This window comes from Rhinopithecus bieti, unplaced genomic scaffold, assembly GCF_001698545.2.
Source record: "Rhinopithecus bieti isolate Rb0 unplaced genomic scaffold, ASM169854v2 scaffold_1103, whole genome shotgun sequence".
In the NCBI taxonomy this organism is placed as follows: domain Eukaryota; kingdom Metazoa; phylum Chordata; class Mammalia; order Primates; family Cercopithecidae; genus Rhinopithecus; species Rhinopithecus bieti.
This window is the reverse complement of record NW_016803302.1, coordinates 1,150,673-1,159,536: the sequence shown is the minus strand read 5'-3', so window position 1 is coordinate 1,159,536 and position 8,864 is coordinate 1,150,673.

The window sequence follows — 8,864 nt, the reverse complement described above, 5'->3', positions numbered from 1 at the left end:
TAAGATGGAGTCTCGCTCTGTCGCCCAGGCTGGAGGCAGTGGCCTGATCTCGGCTCACTGCAACCTCTGCCTTCCAGGTTCAAGTGATTCTCCTGCCTCAGCCTCCTGAGTAGCTGGGATTACAGGCGCATGCCACCACGCCCAGCTCTGTGTGTGTGTGTGTGTGTGTGTGTGTGTGTGTGTGTGTGTGTGTGTTTCTGTTTTTTTGTGTGTGTTTTTTTTTAGCAGAGATGGGGTTTCACCATGTTGGCCAGGCTGGTCTTGAAATCCTGACCTCAGGTGATTCACCTGCCTTGCACTCCCAAAGTTCTGGGATTACAGGTGTAAACCACCATGGCCAGCTGGTTGCCTCCCTTTTGTGAGGACCACAATCCCTACCAAGTAGCTCTCTCCCTTCAGCTCCCCTCTCGAAGTAACTTCTCCCTCTCCTTACTTTCAGGTATCAGGTGTTAAGAGCTTCTCCCTGTTACTACCTCCAGGGCATAGCATATCCCTTGTGCGTTAAGCACTGTTTCATTAATTACTAACCTTTATTAAGTTCTTTATTAAGTTATCTATTAACTACATTAAGTTAATTAGACTCTTCTCACAATGCCCATTTTGACAATGACCTTTACTTTCCAAACTGCTGCATCATCTGGCATCTTACATATTTTACTTAATTCCTTGTTTTTCTCCCTCCACTAAAACATGGGCTTCATGAAGTCAAGATTTGTCCCTTTTGCATACTACTGTATTCCCAGCACCTACAAGAGAACAGGGAACATAATAGTAGATGCGAAAGAAGCACTGGATAAATGCCTGAATCATGAGTGAACGTATGACTTAGGAAGGGACATAGAAAGTCGAACTCCCCATCTTCTCTGTATGCTGGATCTCTGCCTTTTCTGATGGTGCCTTCTGTTTCTCTCCTTCCTGTTTTTTTACTCTTCTAATTTTTATTTTTTGTAGGTACATAGGTGTACATATGTATGGGGTACATGAGATATTTTGACAGAGGCATGCAATGGGTAATAATCACATCAGGGGAAATGGAATCCCCACCCCCTGAAGCCTTTATCCTTTGTGTTACAATCCAGTTTTACTCTTTCATTTTTAAATGTACGATAAATTATTGACTATAGTCACCCTGTTGTGCTATCGAATGCTAGATCTTATTCTAATAATATTTTGTACCCTTTTTCAAAATTTTGGTTAGTATGGATAACAAATATTTCTCTGGGCATTATTTCAGCTCCCAGTCTATACTTAACATTTTTATATAACATCACCTGGCAACATTTTAGAGAATTCACATAAATAAACCCATGTAATTATAATCTGGCATCACTTCCTACTTCAAAATGTTCATAAATAGCATTGCTGAGCCAGAGGTAGAATCATTTAAAAAAAAAAAAAAAAAAAAAAAGAGCAGTCCAACAAGTGAAAAATCACCACCAAACCTAACTTCACAGACAATAGCAAGCAACCCTGAAGTGTAGGTTCCAATACTGTATTTAGAAATATTAGCTAGAATATAAAGCTCATGAGAAAAGGCTTTGTCTGTTTTGTCTGCTGATGCGGTCCAAGCACTAAGAGCAATATCTAGTATATATCTGGTACTCAATAAGTGTTGAATTCATGAATGAATGATCTAATGTCACCCTGTACTAAGGAAATATTTTGAAATGACACGATTAGATAACTGTTTCCAACTCCTTGCTCCCTGTTTGGTTTTTGGGTTTTTTTTTTTTTCTTTTGTTTGGTTTTTGTTTGAGACAGAGTCTCACTCTGTCATCCAAGCTGAAGTTCAGTGGCACAATCTCGGCTCACTGCAACATCTGCCTCCCAGGCTCAAGCAATTCTCCTGCCTCAGCCTCCTGAGTAGCTGAGATTATAGGCGTGTACCACCGCGCACAGCTAATTTTTGCATTTTTAGTATAGATGGGGTTTCACCATGTTGACCAGGCTGGTCTTAAACTCCTGACCTCAAGTGATCCACCTGCCTCATCTTCCCAATGTGCTGGGATTTCAAGTGTGAGCCACCAAGCCCGCCCCTCTTTGTAATAGAATATCCCACTCCCACTCTTTCTCAGGTGGTCACTATGAAAGGAGTATTCCTCCTCACTTCATTGATTTTGGGAGCTGGCCATGTGATATTATGACATACTTTGGCCAACAGGATGTGAGCAGAAGTAGCAGTGTGCTGATTCTGTGCAAAAGCTTTAAGCACAATTGCTTGATTCATCACAGCTTGCTGTTCCCATCTTCTGCCATGATAGAACAGCATTTGCAGCAAGAGGTGGCTCTTTCAACCAAGTCCCAAACTAAGAAGACAGACAGAGCCAGCCCTCAGTCATCTGCAGCCTGGAGCCATATGTATTGTGAAAATAAATACATTTAGCTTGCTTTTATGCAGCATTATTACAGCAAAAACTGACTCAAAAACTGGTACCTAGAAGTGAGGTGTTGATGGAACAAAACCATGTAGGTAGGGGAGGGGCAAGGAAACTGTTACAGGAAACAGAAAAATGGCAACTCATATTATGTCATGACAAAACATTTGGTAAAATGACCATATATAGAACTTTGTTGCCTGGTATAACCTTTTGTGGTATGGCTGTTAGGCTATTGCTGCCATTTTTATACGAGTGAGCCCTTTGTGACATCATTTTAGGGCAACTTGATTTTCTGTCTCTGGCAGTACTATTTCACAAGTATATGCAAAATAGTGATACTATAGTATGTTGTTTAGGAACTAGTGTCTCATTTGCATTGGAAGTAGAGAGATGATCATCTTCCATCACACGAAGCCATTTTTAATCCTCACAAAATTCATTGTTGTACCATATCCTAGAAGCAATTCAGTGTAACAGGTATTTCCATGGATTTGAAGATACTGAATATATAATTGTCTCTTTCAGAGTATGTAGTGAATTTTGAGGCATTTACTTTTGATTTCTGCCAGATGGTAATGTTTTGGAATATAGCACTAAGGAGCTTGTTAGAATGGCAATATTGGTAAATACAAGATCACAACAGCCCTTATGCCAGCTTTGTCGTGCAGTCTCTTATGGAATTGTCAACATTTTGTCTGCTTCCTTGATTTTCTATCTTCAGCATAAGCTTATTTGAAGATAGAGAAGCTGCCAAGTCACAATTATTTTCCACCGCATGTGATGGGATTTTCTTAATCTAATTTTTTCAATGAAATAAGACACTGTATGAAGGATTTGTTTCAGTCATTTTCCAAAAGGAGTTTGTATTTCTGACTCATAACTTTGCTCTCTATGCTTTCTCAGTCATCATCCTTGGTAATTTTGTGAGATTTTAGACACCTTAGATTTACATTTCCTAAATCTTTTCAGAACTACTTCAGGTCTTTAAATAGTCACATCTTGGTCTGGAATAAAGACATAGATGTAGAAACAGACACAGATACAAGTACAGACAGATACAGATATATAGATGTGTAAATATTTACACATCTATTTTTATTTATATCATCTCTATTTCTTTTTTCCTCTTTTAGCCCCATCCCTACCCCCTTAACCTATCTCCTCCCCATCCCTTACTCTCCTTTTATTCTCAAACTTTGTAAAGATTACACAGGCTGTTTTGGGGGTTTTTTCACCACTCCTCAATCTCACAACCTGGCTCTTATCCACATATCTGTCATGGAAATGGAAACTTATGAGTTCCTAATCACAAATCCAATGACCTTTGTTGTATGGAAAGGAGGCATGAAACATTTGATGATTTTGGCCACAGATACTGATATGGAGAATGAGGAATTTGGGGCAAACAAACTTAAGGTACATGGGGTGGAGGAATGGAAACTCAAAGTCAGGCCTTAATGTGAAAAGGTGAATCCAAGGCAAATCCTACGGTAATAAAAGAAGCAAGAAATAAATGAAGATAAAGTCTAAGTTGAATATTGCTTTAGCTAGTTATTGCTGCATAATATCCAAAAATTTAGTGGCTCAGAAGAACAATTTTATTACTTATGACTCTGTGGGTTAGAAATTCCAGCAGGGATCAGTTGTGGTGGCTCTTCTCCACTCCACATGGTGCTGTCTGAGACCCTCAACTAGGGCTGGAGGGTCCAAGATGGTCTTGCTCATCCATTTGGGGCTTTGGTGCTGGCTGTCAACCTGGATCCATTGTTTCCACTCTGCATGGTCTCTCTCTCTACAAAGTCCCTTATTCTCCATAGAGAGATATCAGGACTGGATGCAGACTGGAGTTTAAGTCTAATGGGTAATTAGATGAGGCTTTAGCAGGTAGAGAGAGGGAAAGGAGGTTGGGTATATTTTGCCCATGGGAGAGACATGAATTGTTGTGGCCAGAGGACACATTGTAGAAAATTGTAAAGACGGCCACCAACATGCATGTTGCCTCTCCCATCAAGAGGTAGAACCTATCTTTCCTCCCTTTGAATCTGGACTCACTTGTGACTTTTTCTGGCCAAGAAAATGTAGCAGCAATACTCAGTGCCAGTTTGGGTCTATCCTTTTAGAGACCTGGCAGCTTCCATTTTCATTGTGTTAGGATCCAGCCAGCATGGAAGCAAGAGTTGTGCTATTAAATGATAATGGATTTCCAGGAGACAGAAAGAGATCCAGCCAGCCCTCAGCCATTCCAGTCACACTTAGCCTAGGTGCCATGTGAGTGAAGCTGAGCTCTCAGCTGAATGCAACAGCTTGTGTGACCCCAGCTGATACCACATGGAAGGGAGATAAGATATACCCAGTGAACCCCACCTAATTCCTAACCCACAGAATTATGAACAATAAAATTGTTTTAAGCCACTATTTTTGGATACTTTGTGACAAAGAATCAAGCTTAGATCAGTCTCTTCTTAGACTCCAGCGTCCTTCCTCACAGAATGCAATTTTAACAAGAGTCCTGCCAAGTCCGTTTAGCCAGAATTCCCCATCCTCAATATCTGATCACCTTCTATATCTGATATGTTCCTCCCCAGCCACAAGCACCCAGGTGATCCTGATCAGCACTGCCTGCCTTTAGCAAGAATCCTGTTAGGTCAGTTCGGCCAGAATCTTCCCTTAACCCTGATGTTTCCAGTTAGTAATTTTCCACCCACTGACCCCACCCTGCTTTTTCTAGATAGAAATGTCTACTTTTCTTTGTTGTTTGAGGTTGAGCACAATCTCTCTTCCCTACTGCAAGACCCCACTGTGCCATCGCTTCACCTGTCAAGATGTTCTGAAAAATGTCTGCCTTACTGTGTTTTACTGAGTGTCATGAATAATTTTTTTCTTTGACATTTGTTAGGCAACAGATAACTTAAACAGATGTTATCACGCTAGCCAAATGAACTTGAACTCCTGACAGGGCATCAGTCTTAGTGAGAAAATAGAGTGCTAAGCAGAGAAAATGATGCAGTTTACTCACATGGGTTTGGAGGGAATTTAAGGAAGGCTGGTAGCAGTCTTAAATTCTTCCACACTGAGGAATTAGCTCTCAGCTAGAATAAAGAAGGAAGATGTCTTTCTAATGGTTTGAGTCTTTGGTGTGCCCCTGCTCGTGTGCTATGCTAACTGTGCTGGAATATTCATTTCTCGTTACACAGTTCTTAGTAAGCAGCAGGCAGATTACCATGAAGCTAATGAAGCTAACGTTCAGGTCCCCTCATTTCCACAGTCCCTTTCGAAACCTTGGAAGAGATTTTAGCAATGTGTTCACCTAAACAAATACTTCCTAAAATTTTGCAAAATCTCATGTTGAGTGGCATGGAAGTTACCACAAGAATTTTGCAGATCTAGTTAAGGGGAAATTGAATTCATCATATATTTAGTTTCTGTTATAGAGAATATTTGTGTTTTGCAGTCACTCTCTTGTAGAAGTTATCTATTTTTAGTCATTCCAGTGTTGGACTGACCTCCAAGAATGCTCCAACCACTCATCATGAAAACTCACCAGGCATTGTAACATGAAGTTGCAGGCCAGAAATAATACCTTGATAGAGGCTTTCCCAAATTTGGCAATAATCCTAAAAATGTGTATAACACTACTGATGAGTTGTAAAGCAGAAATAAATGTTTCTAAATCATTAATAAAAAACAAACTTCAAACAGCTATGCTAAATATTAACATCTTTGTTATCTCAATATTAAACTGTTATCTCAATATTAAACTTTTTATATGAAAATGCAATCAAAGAACATATAGCCAAAAAAGGAAAAAATATAGAGGTATATTAGGCTCTTAGTTTTCTTAAGATAGCTTGCTACATTCTGTTTTCGTGTGTGTAACTTGTTCTTTCATCACTTTAAATATATTTATTTCCACACTAAATTTTGTTTTCTTTCTTTTAAGGAGCACTATAAAATTGTTTAAACTATAGGTCCATGAAACTTGAATTGATCCCAATGACATATATTCATTTATTTAGTCCCAACTAGTAAGATGTTTATATTAATGTCTTCATTTTAAAACTGAGAAAATTAAAGGAGGGAAATATTACGGTCAGAGACAGCCAGTGGTGTAACCTGGATTTAAAGTCAGCAGGTTGACTTTTGAGCCTATGTCTTACTTATTCTCCACTCTGCTGCCCTTGAAGATAAATGAGGTCCAGCCCTTTTCCTTAAGAAATTTGCAGTACAATAGCAGACCTGAAAAATGATTACAGTGTATTATGGTATGTGCCAGCTTAGCTATACCAGGTACAGAATTAGAAAGGAGAAATTAAATTTGCAGGAGAGTAGGGGAGATTTCACAAAGAAAGCGATACTTACTTGGTTACATTAAATAAAGTTTAAATTTGAAATTATATTTAAACTCATTTAATGCACCTAAAATCATTGGCTGTGGTCACCAAGCAATGATTTCTAGTATTGAACTACTGTATATATTACCTCATCCCAAATTAAGTCAGTTGAACAATAGTTTTCAAAAGCACCACAGAGATTCAAAGAATAAACCAAGGCTTTTGACAATGCTTTAATCCTCCCACCATTCCCACAAACATAACAGGAATGATGATAGAAATGAAGAGACCACAATTTGGAGGTTTATGTGCTTATCCAGGATGATACAAATCTGATGCAAAATTAAAATAGGACAAGGTTTTGTTAATCCCAATGTAATTTTCCATCTGGTATTCCATATGTCCTAACCAAAACCTGGTTTTATAGATAAAAATGATGCTTTAACAAGTCTCTCTGGTGGTTTTAGAAGTAGAAACCTTGGGCAGGGCATAGTGGCTCACGCCTGTAATCCTAGCACTTTGGGAGGCCAAGACAGATCACTTGAGCCCAGAAGTTCGAGACCAGCCCAGAAAACACTATGAAACCCTGTCTCTACAAAAAAATAGAAAAATTAGCCGGCCTTCTGTAAAAAAAAAAAAAGTGACAAGTGAATTAGAGTTAATTGGATAAGTAACAGTACGATGGGAGAATAAATACAAATAGGATTCATTAGAGAAAACATTACCATTTAATCAACTTTAATGGGCTCCTATATAGTCCAAGCAGCTTAAGGCACTGGATTATTTCCTATGAAAAGATCTGAGAATAGGTAGTTCAAGAGGTTGAAAATTTAATTTTTGAAATAACATTAAGCAAGAATCAAATACCTATGTTAATCAATAGCATTTAGTTATAACTGGCTCAGTGATCAGACAATAAATTACTTTGTAATACTAATTTGTTCATGAGAAGATGGCATTAACGTAATTGATGGAAACAAACTGCTAAAAAAAAAATTATGAAAGACTCAGAAAAAAACAAAGAAGAGAGAGTTCTTCCCCAAAAGAACATTATTATGGTTTTCTCTCCTGGGGGTTGCCCTTACCTCATGTATGAGTTTGCTCTCACTCTGCTAATAAAGATATACCTGAGACTGGGTAATTTATAAAGGAAAGAGGGTTAATTGACTCACAGTCTCACCTATCTGGGGAAGCCTCACAATCATGGCAGAAGGCAAAGGAGGAGCAAAAGCACGACTTACATGGCAGCAGGCAAGAGGGCGTGTGCAGAGGAACTCCTGTTTATAAAACAACCAGATCTCGTGAGACTTATTCACTACCATGAGAACAGTACAGGGAAAACCACCCCCATGATTCAATTATCTCCACCTGGCCCCACCCTTGACACGTGGGGATTATTACAATTCAAGGGGAGAGTTAGGTGTGGACACAGCCAAAACATATCATCTCAACTCCACCCAGCCAATCTTACTCATTCTTCAAGTTCCAGTTCCAAAGCTAAGACTAATAATCATTCCCTGATGTCATTCTTCTTTTCTGTGCTCCTTCAGTACTGTTGTCCTTTGTTCTCTTTAATTTGCTTTGTATTTATCGCCCTCACAATACCATGTGCCTTTAGTATATAACCGTATGATTTAGAACTGAAAGGAATGCTCAATACCCTTTGGTTTAATGCTTTAGTAGCAGGGTCTAGTTGAGTCCAGGCTGTAAAACAGGATTAGGGTAGGATTAAGGTAGGATTATTTGGCTGGTGGTGCTAAGAACAGAGTGAATTTTTAAAAATTGAACAATTTCAAAATTTTTATTTCTCAGTGATTAGCTTTAAATTTACATTTCTATGCACATGGAGTTATGTCAAGAAACTCTTGTTTGTACCACCTCTTTCTGGCAGCCTTCAGGAAATGAAGTAGCATCATGGGCAGCATGTTAATCATTGATGATGAATGTGGCCTGGGATGAATTAGATTACAGGATTGCTGTGTACCATGTGACGTGAGGGTCTCATAATAGGCTTAAAGATGATAAAAATATTTTTTGTTCTCTTAAATATCATAGAAATAACTGGAAACATTAATAGGAATACAGTTGACTCTCCATATCCATGGGTTCCACATCAGTAGATTCAACGAACCATGGATCAAAAATATTTAGGGGC